The 16,928-nt window shown below is 29.2% G+C and overlaps 1 long non-coding RNA gene across 1 annotated transcript in view; it reads left to right on the top strand.

Moving 5' to 3' along the window:
* Nucleotides 1-514: 514 nt before the first annotated feature.
* LOC145242522 (uncharacterized) overlaps nucleotides 515-16,928 on the top strand; it is a 204,935-nt gene continuing 188,521 nt past the window's right edge. The window contains exon 1 of the long non-coding RNA XR_013862758.1: nucleotides 515-1,780. This is a non-coding gene — a long non-coding RNA (uncharacterized LOC145242522). The remainder of the gene's footprint in view (nucleotides 1,781-16,928) is intronic.

The following is a 16,928-nucleotide window of genomic DNA, read 5'->3' as shown; positions in this document are numbered from 1 at the left end:
AACAAAATTATGTACTTTTAAAACACACTTCTCCTTTCTATACAACTAACCTGGGTGCCCGGCGTTGCCCCGTTGTTTGGAGGTGTGTGTTGAGCAAAAAAAAAAGAAAAAGTAGTAGTAGGCAGGCAGGTTCGAACCTGTACTGCAAAGGAAGAAAAGAACGTGAAAAAAGTGACGTCTTTGCTGTTGCGCTCATCCCCAAACCGGAAGTGACGTAGGTTTAAATTAAGGCTAGACAATCGGAAAGAGGGGATGACTTTCGAAAATATTGTTGAAGAAAGCGACCCCTCCCTGTAGAAAGTGCCCAGTTGAGGGTGAAAGAATTAATGTTTTTGGCCAATTTTTCGATATTTGTTGTCTGAAGGGTTGAGCTTCAAAATGATACCAATCTCATAAAAATCCGTTGCCTGTGTCGAAAGTTTTAGGTAGATATACGTACGTACATACATACATACATTTAAACAGATTTTTGCTCTTTATATTATAGATAAACACACACTCGGAATTTTTTAGGTGAAGATTGGTAATTCATGTTATTAGAACTACTGTTATCATCGTTAATGTTATTTTCACAACGTTTTGACCGATGTAACCTCCGACCTTCTTCAGATACATCTTGTCGAATTCTAAAATTTTTCTGTCGAACTCTGGGATCTGCATTTCAAACAGAATTCTTTATTTAATCCACGGGGGTAGCATGCTCTCGTTACGTCAGCCATGCCTGAATAGAAGTCCTAAGTAATTCGCAGTTAGAACGAGAACATGCTATCTTCATGGATTAAATAAATTTGAAATTCCATGCAGATTCTTTAGTTCAACAAAAAGACTCCCGAGTTTGACAAGATACACTTGAAGAAGGTTGGAGGTTACATCGGCTGAAATGTTATAACAATAACACAAAAATGAATACACTATGTCTTCTTTCATAAGGTATGTCTTCTTAGGTTGATTGTGGTGATTGTAATGTTTTTTGATTCCAGATCTGATTTCCCCCTCCTCCCCGCTACAGGACGATTACTACAGCAAGACACCCAGAAGAAAACAAGTATGATGTTAATTGTTGGTCACTCGGCCGCCAGCGTGAGTGTTGGAATCCCTCTAGACGCATTACCATATAATTGTAACAATTATAAATTATATATTATCGTATGGACGCAACTCAAATGAAAGAATAATATGTATGTCTTCTGATGCCACCAAGAAAACAAATCAATCAAAATGTGACAGCAACGAAAAAAGTCTAAAAAGAGAAAGAAAATAATTGTTTATCGAAATTAATTCTTCGAATTTCTTATTTAGTAAATATGACTTTTGTTCTGTCAAAAAAAAAAAAAAAAAAAAAATGAAATAAAATTTAAAAATGTCATCTGAACAGATTGCAATGTTTTTGTTAAAATTAAAGAATTTTGAGTAAATTACTTTTGGTTTAAAAAAAATTTGCATCTAGTATACCAAAATAGGAAGAAATTAGTTCTGATTATATTCCTCGCATGGCAGATTGCTGTTATTACCATGTTTAAAACTGTTTTCTTTATTTTCATTGCCGCCATTTTCTCACTGTTTTGTCTGTTGTACCTTCTGACTTCTCTAAAGCTTGTAGCACAGCTGTACAAACAAAAACCTTTTAGTATTATATGGGGTCTTATTCGATTCCCAATATGTATCCCTGACTGACATCATGCCCTGGGAAGAAAGCAGCTGGTCGTCTCTCTCATTGACATGTAATAGTTGGCCCATTGAATGATGACGTCTTCCACAGTGATGACAGTAGCTGATGTAGGTATGTTCCTTTATTCTTTATTATTTTGCAGTTCTGCGTCTTCCTAAATGGTCACTCATCTTGTATTAACCAGATTCAACATCACTTAACTTTGCTGACCTAATATTAACATAATTTTGACATGTATTACAACAGGTTGCTTTTCTTACAATAAAACCCACGGGAAATGGATACCCATTTCAGATAATAAAAAATATTGCATTGCACATCGTGAACTAATCATATCGATCGTAATTGTGATCACCTCAGGAGTGAGAGAAAGAGAAAGAGAGAGAATCGATTATATAAAGTGCATTACGTATTCTATCACAATTTTCATCACCCAATATTTAACATCCTCAGTTTGATCTTTTTTGCAAGTAGTCTGAAATTCATAACATAATCCTGGCGTCGCCAGACATATGTCACGTTTGATCACTTCATAGGCTTCCTGTTCTCACGGTATAAATTTGATAGTCCTGGTCAACTTCTTAATCCATTCTGACTTCTGTTTAAAGCATTATCAGCCTAATTGCTAGTATGCACTAGCTAAAATATCCAGTATTCAACCCACCCACTCTAATATTTAATATCACCTTAATTTTTCTTTTCTTGTTTTGCAATAGTGTTTTCTGTAATCTAATATTTCTCCTTTGGTTTATTGGTTGATCTGTTTTATGTAATGCCAAACTACACAAATACAGAAGATGTAACAAAGAAATATAAAAGAAATGAACAAGAAATATCAAACGATAAATAAGAAATACAATGAAATGAAAGAAGAAGAACCAGAAAACAGACCAGGATAAGAAAGGTAACAAATAAAATAAAATTATTTTAAAACTCATGTGAGATGCATTTAAGTTTATTTAATTTTTTACATCATATTTATGTTTTTGTATCTGACCACGAACTAAAATTAATAATGAATGCAATGCAGGTTCTAATATATATATATAATAAATGACAGAAGTTATATATTCCAAAATTCATGATATTGACCATCTTATAATTTATTTCTTTAATTAAGTTGACTTATACAATTTTTGAGTCAACTTCTAAGTAAACTGAACTAAAGGAATAAATTATAAGATGGTCAACATCATGAATTTTGGAAGATAACTTTTTGTCATTTATTCTCTATATTGCTCTGTAATTACATTGAGCTTCTTAAATAAGGATTGATATATATATTATGAGAAAATATATTTCTACAGATTATATATATATATATATATATATATATATATATATAATCATGTAATTAATAGAGGAAGTTTACTAGATAAATGCAAAAGTAAGCTTCAGTCCAATAAACGTATCAATGATTATATTATACCAACCAAGTAAAAAAAGCTCGATACGACAGTGAGAAGTCGAGCTTAATACCATAAATATAAATAAAAATTTTAATCAGAAATTAACATTATTTTTCGACAGAATACCTCTAATAAAAAAAAAATACCGGTGAAATATCTTTATTCCGCAGAGTTTCAAAGGATAGAAACTGATAAGCAGATTATATATATATATATATATATATATATATATATATATATATATATATATATATATATATATATATATATATATAGCATGGAGCTGAGTTTAGCACTTTCTGAGACTGTATTTTATGATGGCGGTCATAAAATATGTAATTATGCTTGTAAAATAATGTTTGTGTTCACTGTATACACTGGCTCTGCATTATATATATAATCTGCTAACCAGTTTCTATCCTCTGACGAGATGAACATGTGAAACTCCATGGAATAAGGATATTTCACCGCCCCTTTTTTTATATGTATATTCTACTGCAAAATTGAATGAGATGGTGGCATATATATATATATATATATATATATATATATATATATATATATATATATATATATATCTTAGCTGTACCCTGCCACGCGTTGCTGTGGCTCAATTTGGTGTAATGCAAAAATCTAATAAAAAGAGAAAATACATTTTTCTTATATTCTTAGTACAACAATCCACTCCAAAAGGTAAAAGAAAACGTCGAAAATGAAAAATAAATGGTACTCTTGCAGAATTGGATCCGGATTCTCGGGAGTTTCCGTCAATCATGGCTTGGGCTCGACCAACAATCAGTGGATTAAGTCGAATGTTGCTAAAATGTTGAAACGCTAAATCGAGTTTTCTTTTTTTGTATTAAAAAATGTGAGTTTTTTTTATTAATATTTAGAGAAGGGGGAGGGGATTTACTATACACAGATTCGAAAAAGTTGTCCAAAAACAAATGAATGAAAGCAAAGGTAAGGTAAATTACGTTTCTACCTAACTGGATAATTTGGAATGTTTTTATTTAATGTAAAATGTTTAATCGGCTTGAAAAACACACAGTGTTTATCAATGTATTTGAAAAAGACAACTGGTCGGACTCTGTTGAATACGTTAAGTTTGGGAAAATCAGTTAAAAACTAAAAAAACTATACAAAACAGTGTCAGACACCCACCGATCATATGTTATCGTGACATAGGCTGACATATTTGGTGGGTTTCTGACAGTATTTTGCATAGTATTTTTAGTTTTAACTCATTTTCCCAAACTTAACGTAATCAACAGTGTCCACAACCATTTATATTTTTCAAATACACCAGTAAACATTGTTTTTCGAGCCAACTAAACATTGCATTAAATAAAACGGGTTTGTATTACTAAACACAGATACGAAAAAGTTGTTGAAAAATAAATATAACAAATAAATGTTATCAAAGGCAAGATAAGTTACTTTTCTACCTAACTGGATAAAATTTTAGTGTTTTTATTTAGTTAAAAATGTTTAATTAGTTCGATAACATGCAATGTTTATCGGTATATTTGAAAAATACAAATGGCGGCAAACTGTGTTGAACATGTTAAGTTTGGGAAAACGAGTTAACACTAAAAAACTATACAAAATACTGTCAGGAACTCACTCAATACATGTTACCATGATCTACGCTAACATATATATTCGGTGGTGTATTTTGAATAGTTTTTTAGTTTTAACTTATTTTCCCAAACTTAACGTGTTTAATACAGAGTCTGCTGCCATTTGTACTATTCAAATATAGCGGTAAACGCTGTGTTTTTCAAGCTGAATAAACATTTTACATAAAAAAACCCTAAAAACTTATCTATTTTGGTAATAAAGTAACGTATCTTGCCTTTGATAATATTTTTTATACTTTTTTTACAGTAGTACAAACCCAATGAAAACACTACAAATTATCCAGTTAGGTAGAAAAGTAACTTATCATGCCTTTGAAAGTATTTACTTGTTATATTTTTTTTTTTTGTGGACAACTTTTTTAAATCTTTGTGCAAGTACAAACCCGAAGGGGGTATTTTTCTGTCTAGTTTTATTTTTCTGTCTAATTTTATTTTTGGTACCATGATACTGTAAAATAGTTTTTCCAAGTTAAATTTAAATTTCACGATATCTTTGGGTTTTTTTGGGGCGGGTATTTTTTTTTCACAATTTTCGACTATGCTGAATGAGAAAATCTCATTTAAAATTTGCAGAGGCAAGTAGTTTTCGAGATATAAAGACCTGTACTGTGCTCTATAATTCACGGGCGGCCATGAATAAACACTCCCAACCTCCTCATATTAAGAGCGGCTTTCGGAATAAACACCCCGAACTTCCCCATGTTAAAAACGGCTTTTGGAATAAATACCACCATTCTCCCCATGTTAAGAACGGCTTTCGGAATAAACACCCCCAACCTTTTTGTTTTTTTAATAAATTGTTAGTTGAAAGCACAGAATAGTGACAAAACACCACGCCCTCCCCATGGTAAGAATGGCTGAAAATAATAACGGTTTTCTTGGTAGAAACTTTTCTGTATTTCACCTAACAATTTCTTTAATAAAGAAAAAGCATTCATATTTTCTTATATAAAACAACTTCTGAAAAAAAAAAAAGAAAAAAAGTGTACTTTCAATTTTGTTATAAAAGGTTTTCTTAAAAAAACAAAAAAAGAAAACTTTAACCCAAACAATTTACGGTAAAGAAGCAAAAACAAAACAATGTTGAACGCACCGTTCACGTTGGGTTTAAAAAAAAAAATTTAAGTTAAATTTATCTTTCATAATATCTTTTTAGTTCTTTTTTTTTAATAATTTAACGATATCTATTTTTAATAATAAATTGTTAGTTGAAAGCACAGAATAGTTACAAAACGGCGAATTTGCACAGATGGCCTGCACTACAGGCTGACCTGGTACTTTTAAGAGAAGGGGACACGCCAAATATCTACACCAGTGAAAACGTGAATTCGATTTTTAAAACGAACAATTACCTGTAATTAAACCTTTTTATTCCTCAGAAACTATACAGAACGAATAATACGAACGAATTATATATATCTTATAAGTATTTATTTAACGAATTATATATATTAATAACTATTTATTCAACGAATTATATATATTTATAACTATTTATTCAACGAATTATATATATTTATAAGTATTTATTTAATGAATTATATATAATTATAACTATTTATTCAATGAATTATATATATACTAGCTGTACCCTGCCACGCGTTGCTGTGGCTCAAATTGGCGCAATGGAAAAAGTTCCAAAATGAGAAAAAGCATGTTTCTTATATGTTTAATTTTCCATTTTGCATGGGTACACAGTTTTTGTTGTTCCATTTTCTTAGCTGATATAGAGATTTTCCGGTTTTGTGACTCTTGAATACGTAATATAAATTGTCCATGTGAAAAAAACAGTCAGTGTGTAACTGTAAGGCCCACAATTGTAAAGATTGTTCCCTGTGCTTTGTTGATGGTTATTGCAAATGACAATAAAATTGGAAAGTTCAATTTCCTAAAGTGTAATGATGTATCCGGTGGAATCATAGGAATGCATGGAATGAAGATATATTCATCTGTGAAAGGTCCTGTTAAGATTGTTGTTTCTATGATATTGTTTGTTAATTTTTTTTTTACCGCAAGCTATGTGCCATTGCAAAGCTTGGATTGGTTTATATTTCACAACATGATAATTAGTACACCAAATTTCAGTTGCAATACATGCGGTGGCATCCTGGATAATTAACCACTTTATCTGCTTTCACAACAGTGTCAGTGGATTTGTATTTGACTACTTCACTTGGAATTTTACATTGAATAATAGCGTTAAGTTCATGGGCATCTTTATATTGACCTGCAAGAATAGCTCATTCACTCAGTCAAATGGAATTCTTATAATTTGAATATCTGCAAAAACCTTTTAAACTAACTATTCTTTTGATGAAATAAACAGAAATTACAGAAGTTAAAAGTCAAAGAATTTTGCCCTTAACTCTGATCAGCTGGCACTTTTTCGTACCCAATTTCCCACAAGTGATGCAAAAGTTTTTGTGCGGATCGAACAGTCGGCAACTGGACATGCATATTTTGAGTTAAGTTTAATGTCTTCACATGGAACAAAAAAAGTAGAGTATTTGAGGCAAGCATTTATTTCTTCTGCTGGTGTTGATTGAAGAATAACAGGTAACATTTGTCTGAAATCTCCTGCAAGCAATATTACTGCATTCCCAAATGGTCTGACATTGCCACGCAAATCTTGCAAGGATCGACCAAGAGCCTCAAGTGATTTTTTGCGTACCATTGTGCATTCATCCTAAACAATAAGTTTGCATTTCTGCAATATTTTTCCCCATATTGGATGTTTTGGAGATGTCGAACATAGGATTTTTGAAAAATTGAATGTTTTAAAGTAGAATAAATAATTCTTCTACTTGGCAGCAAGGTCGCAGGTATTCCTCATGCAGCAAGGGCTAAGACTATGTCATTTTGTTACCAAATGGCTGCCAAAATCAATTTAATTAGAAAGGTTTTACCAGTTACTTCTGGTGCTGTTCAAGGTAGCAGTAATTTCCAAATAACTTCTATTCTCACAGTCAGTAAATTAGGTGACTAAAATAGGATTTATCCATGTTTTGACAATGCCTTATTCACTGTAATTAATTTAGGAGACTAAAATAGGATGAGGGATTAGAGATGGACAGATAGAGAGGAAGATATATAGATAGAAAAGAGACAGTGAGAGGAAAATAGAGAAAGAGAAGGAGATAGAGAGATAAAGGGATTGATAGATAAACAGAGAGGGGGGGAGAGTTAGAAAAAGAGAGGGATGAGACAGAGGAAAGGAGAGAGATAGAGGGAGTTAGAGAGAGAAAGGGGCTCAAAGAGAGATGGAGAGGGTGATATAGAGAGAAAGATAGATTGAGAGAGGGAAAGGGAGAGATGGATAAAGAGAGATATTAAGAGAGGAAGAGAGAGGGGGGAGAAACAGAAGGTGAACTACACTTCACCGTTTTTTCCTCGTTCAGTAGAGAAGAAATCTTTCGAGACTGAGGCAATTTTAATGTTTGGTTATTATCCAGAGTACCCCTTTTTTTTGGGGGGGGGGCTAGATTTTCCTCGCATTAGAGGTTATCTGTACTTTCACTTAACAAATTAATAAAAGAAAAACATATTGTAAAATTTGAATTTAACATGAAAATATTATTTTAAAAAATAGCACGACAACATAAGTGCATAAGTGCCACTTTAGGTACTCGTTGGGCGTTGAGTTCCATGGCGACCAGCATAATTATTTAATGGTCGCTCCCTTAGCCCCCCCCCCCTAGCAAGGCTAATGCATGCGCACATAACATTTTTTTTATTTACTGACGTTGGCTTAGTAACTAAACGATTTATTGATAATTTCGTAACCCTTAAACGCATGCCGGAAGATTTAAATTGGTTCATTATTGTTGTAATGAAAAAAAAAAAGTTTCATTCAACACAAAACCAAAAACACATGTTAATGATAAATGATTTATTATTGTATTCATTGAAATTTACTAATTTTTAAATAAAAAAGTAAAAAAAAAAGTTAATAAAAAAATAGTTACTTATGTGCGCATAAAAAGATTTTCTTTTTTTTTTTTTAGATTAGGTCCACCTTGGAATCACCCCCCCCCCCCCAACCTCCAAATCTTAAGAACAGCTTCCGGAATAAACACCACTTTTGGAGGGGGGACTATTTGCAAAATTTAACTGATATTTGTTGTCAGCATACCCACTCGAAAATACTATTAAAAAAAGGAGGGGTTCAGTGCCCGTGGCAGAGAAGTAGATTTATTTATCAATAAAAGCTGCGGAGAAGTAAATTTATTTATCAATAAAAGTCGTCATTTAAAAAAGAAAATGGTGGAGATGGACAAAAAAAAGTCGATAAAAGTCGTCATTTAAAAAGAAATTTAAAATCAAATGTTTGTAAAAGTGAGAAATTATTAATAAATGTTTAGTAACATTTTTCGGTGCTAATGCAGAGAGTAATCCGCGCTATTTTTTTAAATCGTGTTTTTTTTTTATTCCAACCAATCTTATATCGAAAAACAAAAAAAAAAAACTCAAAAAGCAAGCGACAAACTTTTTTTTCTGGCCTTATATAATAAAGAAAAAAATGTGTAAATTAAAAAATTTGGAAGATAAACAAATGAATTATGTTTTTTTTTACTTACTAAACAGAAAATGAAACCGTTCGTCAATTCGTGGCTGTGAAATGAATCGAACCGGAAGTTCAGTTTTATCAACAGAACAGATTCGCACCACGGTTAAAAAAATATATTTATTTTATTTAATATTTTAATAATTCGCGAGGTAATTTATTTTAATAACATAAAAACATGCCTCGACTCTAAAGATGGGTTGTCTGAAAATTTCAAATAAATTGGTAACGTAGAAATTTACATTTTTATATATATATATATAGATTTATAATTTACATTTTTATATATATATATAGATTTATACCTATTTTATAATTTACATTTTTATATATATAGATTTATAACTATTTATTTATTATAAATAACTATTTATAACTATTTATTTATTATAAATAAATAATATAATTATTTATTTATAACTATTTTATAATTTACATTTATATATATAGATTTATAACTATTTATTCAACGAATTACATATTTTATAAGTATTTATTTAACGAATTATATATATTTATAATTATTTATTCAACGAATTCTATATATTTATAATTATTTATTCAACGAATTATATATATTTATAACTATTTATTCAACGAATTATATATATTTATAAGTATTTATTTAACGAATTATATACATTATATTTATAATAACGAATTATATGCATTATATTTATAATTATTTATTCAACGAATTATATACATTTTATAAGTATTTATTTAACGAATTATATATATTTATAACAATTTATTCAACGAATTATATATATTTATAACTATTTATTCAACGAAGTATATATATTTATAACTATTTATTTAATGAATTATATATATGTATAACTATTTATTTAACGAATTATATATATTTATAACTATTTATTCAACGAATTATATATATTTATAACTATTTATTCAACGAATTATATATATTTATAAGTATTTATTTAACGAATTATATATAATTATAAGTATTTATTCAACGAATTATATATATTTATAACTATTTATTCAACGAATTATATATATTTATAACTATTTATTCAACGAAGTATATATATTAATAACTATTTATTCAACGAATTATATATATTTATAACTATTTATTTAACGAATTATATATATTTATTACTATTTATTCAACATATTATATATATTTATAAGTATGTATTTAACGAATTATATATATTTATAACTATTTATTCAACGAATTATGTATATTTATAAGTATTTATTCAACGAATTATATATATTTATATCAATTTATTAAAACAATTATACATATTTATAACTATTTATGTAATGAATTATATATATGTATAACTATTTATTTAACGAATTATATATATTTATAACTATTTATTCAACGAATTATATATATTAATAAGTATTAATTCAACAAATTATATATATTTATAATTATTTATTCAACGAATTATATATATTTATAAGAATTTATTCAACGAATTATATATATTTATAAGTATTTATTCCACGAATTATATATATTTATAACTATTTATTTAACGAATTATATATATTTATAACTATTTGTTCAACGAATTATATATATTTATAAGTATTTATTCAACGAATTTTATATATTTATAACTATTTATTCAACGAATTATATATATTTATAACTATTTATTCAACGAATTATATATTTTATAAGTATTTATTTAACGAATTATATATATTTATAACTATTTATTCAACGAATTATATATATTTATAACTATTTATTTAACGAATTATATATATTTATAACTATTTATTTAATGGATTATATATATGTATAACTATTTATTTAACGAATTATATATATTTATAACTATTTATTCAACGAATTATATATATTTATAACTATTTATTCAACGAATTATATATATTTATAAGTATTTATTTAATGAATTATATACAATTATAAGTATTTATTCAACGAATTATATATATTTATGCCTATTTATTCAACGAATTATATATATTTATAACTATTTATTTAACGAATTATATATAATTATAAGTATTTATTCAACGAAATATATATATATAACTATTTATTCAACGAATTATATATATTTATAAGCATTTATTCAACGAATTATACATATTTATAACTATTTATTCAACGAATTATATATATTTATAACTATTTATTCAACGAATTATATATATTTAAGTATTTATTTAACGAATTATATATAATTATAAGTATTTATTCAACGAATTATATATATTTATAACTATTTATTCAACGAATTATATATATTTATAACTATTTATTTAACGAATTATATATAATTATAAGTATTTATTCAACGAATTATATATATTTATAACTATTTATTCAACGAATTATATATATTTATAAGCATTTATTCAACGAATTATACATATTTATAACTATTTATTCAACGAATTATATATATTTATAACTATTTATTCAACGAATTATATATATTTATACGTATTTATTTAACGAATTATATATATTTATAACTATTTATTCAACAAATTATATATATTTATAACTATTAACCAGAATAATGAACGAATTATATTTATAACTTTTTATTTAACAGAAAAACGAACAAAATAAAAGCGAAATGAATTTGATAATGAAACAATTTTTACAAAAGAAATGTAAAACGTAATCAAACGTAAAAGAACAAAACGTAAAACTTGAGCGTAAAAAACTTTACAACAAAAAGTATAACTTTATCTTGGGCAATGAAAATAACACAAGTTCCTCGGAGAGCGTGTAAAAATCGAATTCACGTTTTCACCAGTGTAGATATTTGGCTTGGCGTGTCTCCCTCTCTTAAAAGTACCGGGTCGGCCTGTAGTGCTGGTCATCTGTGCAAATTCGCCTACAAAACAAGCTCCTCGCTCTATGGTAAGAATGGCTGAAAAAAAATATCTATATTACTTAAGCACGTTACCAAACCGTAAATTTTCTTCGAAAAAAACCCTGTACTTTCCCCTAAAAAGTTATAGTTTTAATAATAAAAAAGTTCATATTTTCTTATATCGAAACAACCTTTTTAAAAAAAAAAAAAAACGAAAAAAAAACAAACTGTACTGCCAATTTTGTTAAAAAATGATTTTTACAACTTCGACTTTCATGTTCCAACTGCAAACGCACCTTCCAGCAAGCAACTTTTTTTTTGCCTGATATAACAAAGAAAAAAATATTTTAATTAAAAAATTTTGGAGATAAACTAATGAATTTAAATTTTTAAAATAGGGGATTTTTTTTTTACTTATCAAGTAAACAGAAAATGAAATCTTGTAATTCTCGTCAAATCGTGGTGTTGGTGTATGAAATGAATTGAAACGGAAGTTCAGTTCTACCAGAAAACAGTTCCACAGAATCGGCTCACAAAAAATATTTTTTATTTTATTTAATATTTTTATAAGTTGCGATTTTAATTTATTTTAATAACATAAAAACATTCCTTGACTCTAAAGATAGTCTGTCTGAAAATTTCAAATAAATTGGTAATGTAGAAATATGGTTTTCTGGATAACGAACGACCCCAGAATTACTTTTATACAGGGTGACCCCTCCCCCCCCAAAAAAAACAAAAGCTAAATGGAGGCCATCTAGAACATATGCTGTAGAACGGAGAAAAAATGCCAAAGACTCTTGTGTTTTTATGTGATGTTTTGAATATAATAAACTAGTTATGACCAAAGTTTCATTTCATTCGGACAAAACACTAAGAAACGGGGTCTAATTAGAGTTGGGGGCCGTTTTTTTTTGGGTCACCCTGTATATATATATATATATATATATATATATATATATATATATATATATATATATATATATATATATATATGTTGGTATTATTAATCTGATTTCTTTATTCATTGCAAAATGAAAATAAAAAATTAGTGTTGAAACTCGACTGAACACATGGAAATAAATAACTACAACACCAAAGTAAAATAGAACAGATATATGAAAGTATATACAACAATTACATAGCGTCCATTCGTATAGTCATGGGGAGACCGTCCCTGGAGAAGGTATCGGCTGGATAGTTATCGACTCTCGATCTCGTTGTCTCTCTGAGTCTCTCGTTGGGTCTCTCCCGTCTTTACGGTACCGACCATATTTATATGGGTGACACGTATGCTAATTAGGTGGATCCTACCACAACATTATCAAAACTAATAAAAACAAGCTAAGAATACTCAAGAGAGTTAATAGTAATTTTAACAAAAATAATTTCAATTTAAATAGTTAAATTGTTTTATCCTTCCTCTTGCTTAAAAAAGGCACAGCATATATGTGTTTTTGAGAAAAAAAATATGAAATTATCAATGCGATGAGAAACAGCTTGACAATTGTTACCAATATTTGGAAGAGTCAACGAATTGCGATAATTTTCCCTCCCTTTCTCACCAACTATGTCTTAAAACACAATTAGTTTTGCAATAGTTCTTTATACTTTTAACGTTTAGAATGCAATTATCGAGAAAATAAAGTTCATTATTTGTTCACAGAGCTACCCAGCGTTGCCCCTGGTTATGCAAAAGAAAATCGAATACCAAATAAAATCTGTTATAATAAAATTTCGATTAGTTTCAAAATCTGATTGGGGGATGTTAAGTTCTATTTCAGTCACATAATTTATTTAAACTGCTTGCTGCTGATAAAAATCTACTAATTAACAGCCAAAAGGCAGTCGCATATAATTAAAATCGAGTTCCTGGTACAGAAAACGAATAAATTATTTGGTAAAAGGATAATTAAAAAATAATAATTATTATCAAAAAAATCATTATCTCGGGCTCAACTGAATAGGGATACCAAGTACCTTATAAAAGTAATCCTTTCTATATGAAACACTTTATGTTCTAATGATCAACATATATTTTAGAGCATCTTTATTGAACACTGTTTATTTATATATTTTTTTTAGAAAACGAATAACTAATTTGGTAAAAGGATAATTAAAAAATAATTATATTAGTCATCCTGAGAGTACTCTTTTTATGGAGAGGAGTCATACGTATATTACCTGCATCTGAATGGATGAGTTACTTAATCATTTTCCCTGTTAAAATGTTACCCGATTTAGTAGCTTGTCACCAGATCTCAAGCGGATATGTGATCTGTATCAACTGAGTTCTTTATAGATAAACGGGCCTGTTTTGAAACTTTCGTCTTTTTCTCCAGCATTATAGAATCCTAATTATTAAAGTTTCAAGTTTTTTTAGTTTTCGTTTGTATCCGCTCTTACATAAAACTTTGTTGGGAAAAGTTATAATTTATATTTATAGCTTTGAACTGTAAAAGCGTATATTGTGTATGTGATTGGTTACGTGCATTTTATTGTTGTGTTGTGTCGAACTTCCTCTCCTTTGATAATTTTTATGCTGTTAGATTACAAAACTTGTACTCCTTATATATAGATGTAAGTTACTTGGGCATGGATCAAACTCTTTAATTTGATTTGAGCCCGAAACAATAAATGTTAAGGGGTCAAAATTAGGGTCAAAGTTAAAAAAAAAGGTGACTTCTGCGGTCTCTACCAAATTACTCAGCTAATTTTAAATCTAAACATTTAAAATTTTACATAAAGTGTATTCAGACATAGTCAAGCGTTTAAATCTGGCTATCAAGGGGTCAAAGTTCAAAAGATTTGACCTTTGCCGTCTCTAGTAAACTGTTCAGCCAATTTTGGGTCTAAACATTTGAAATTTTACATAAAAGGCATTCAGACATGCAGCAAGCTTTCAAAACAGTTTTTGGGCGAGTATTTGGCTGCCAATCGGTCAAAGATGGAAGAGTTGATCTTTGCAGGCTCTACCAAACTCCTCCGCCAATTTTGGGTTTAAACACTTTAAATTGTAGATATAGGTTATTTGAACATGAATCAAACTTCGTAACATACATATATACACCAATACACCATTCGCCCATGTATGGAGTACTGTTGTCACATTTGGGCTGGTGCATCTGCTACTTGTTTCTGACTTTTTGACATGGTTCAAAAGAGAGTCGCCAATCTGATAGGTCCTGAACTGTCATCTAGGCTTCAGCCTCTGCCCCATCGACGAAATGTTGCATCCCTCTGCCTGTTCTACACTTTAATGGTGAATGATCTGACGAACTACAAGCACTTGTACCCCCTCGACGTGAACACCTCTGACAAACCCAACAAGCAGCTAAATCCCACCCCTTCACAGTAGAGATTGCTAGGTGCAAGAAAACCTTATACTCCAATAGTTTCTTCCCCAGAACTGCTAAACTTTGGAACTCACTTCCGGGATTCTGCTTTCCCAACTGTACTGACATGCAGAAGTTCAAGTGTAATGTGAACAGACATCTTGCCACTCATCTCCTTTCATAATACCCCTGCAACTTATGTCCCCGATAGTAACTCCCTACTTCAAAATGACACTGTGCCTTGTTTGGGGTGAAAATTAAAAAAAAAAAATTAAACTTACTTTCATCAGAAAAAAATACATTTCGCCACTGATCATCTCTCCACAACACATGCTCTTGTGCAAAGCTTAATCTGAGTTTCTTGTTCTTCTTGTTTATCAACGATTTTTAGCTGGTGATCTCGCAAACAGACCAATTTCATACAGGCGTCTTGATACTGTTTTACGAGACGCTTTGATATCATGATAGGCATGTAGTTCACGAGAAATGTTGGCAGCTGTCTGAAACCTATCGTTCAGTACCATCAATCAATCGATCTTGTCTAGGAGAAGTTATTCGATGTCTGCCATTTTTCTTCGGTGGTAGAATTTCCCCAGCATTCTTGAAATCCTTTATAACTCTCCCAACGGTACTTTTCAACAGCTTCAAGTCATCAGCTATCTTCCGTATTGAATGGTTTTCCCCATAAAGTTTAATAATTGATTTTTTGACGGAAGCATCAACTTAAGGTGTCATAATGATGGTGGAACCGGCTGCAATGACTACAAAGTGACGTAATCGATTTATTCGTCATTTTCGAACTTAAAAAGTGGAAAAACTGACTACACATTCAACAATTAATTATTTTCTTTGCTTTGTCTCACGGTTTTAGCCACTTTAATTAAAAAAAAAAATTGAAATGCTCATAACTTTTTTTTCTATCCTTTATAATGAAGTGTAATTAATACAGTGTCTCAACATAAGAAATATGTTAAATGTGTGTAAGGTTAGTCGTAATCCCCCCGAATGTTCTGGAGAAATTGTAAAAAAAAATGAAACTGTCCCAGATTTTCGGCCGCTAGTGTATGTATATATTGTATTAAGGGGGTATTTTTTCGTTTAAGCAAGCTTTGTTCAACACAACAAACTATTTTCAACTGGATTTTACATTTTTTAGTAAAAATAAATAAAAGTACTTGAGCTATCTTTATCAAAATCACACAACAATAAATAACATTACTTACGAGATTAGAAACAATATTTTAAAATGTTTAACGTAAATAAAATCTATTTTGCGACGCTGGTTCTGTCGCTATAGAATTTAAATTATAAAGTGTTCTGGAATTTCACCGGTTTGTTATTTTAATATTTAACGACCTCAAATGCAGCGTCCTCGAATGTTTTTTTTTTTATTGTAATTCTCTTCTTTTTCTCTAGCATTTGTCTTTGAATTATCTTTAAGATGATTTGGTGAAGA

The sequence above is a fragment of the Euprymna scolopes genome, chromosome 21 (assembly GCF_053919585.1).
Source record: "Euprymna scolopes isolate OS-2025 chromosome 21, ASM5391958v1, whole genome shotgun sequence".
NCBI classification, from domain to species: domain Eukaryota; kingdom Metazoa; phylum Mollusca; class Cephalopoda; order Sepiida; family Sepiolidae; genus Euprymna; species Euprymna scolopes.
The sequence above is the reverse complement of the archived record's forward strand: the minus strand, read 5'-3'. Positions and strand labels throughout refer to the sequence as shown.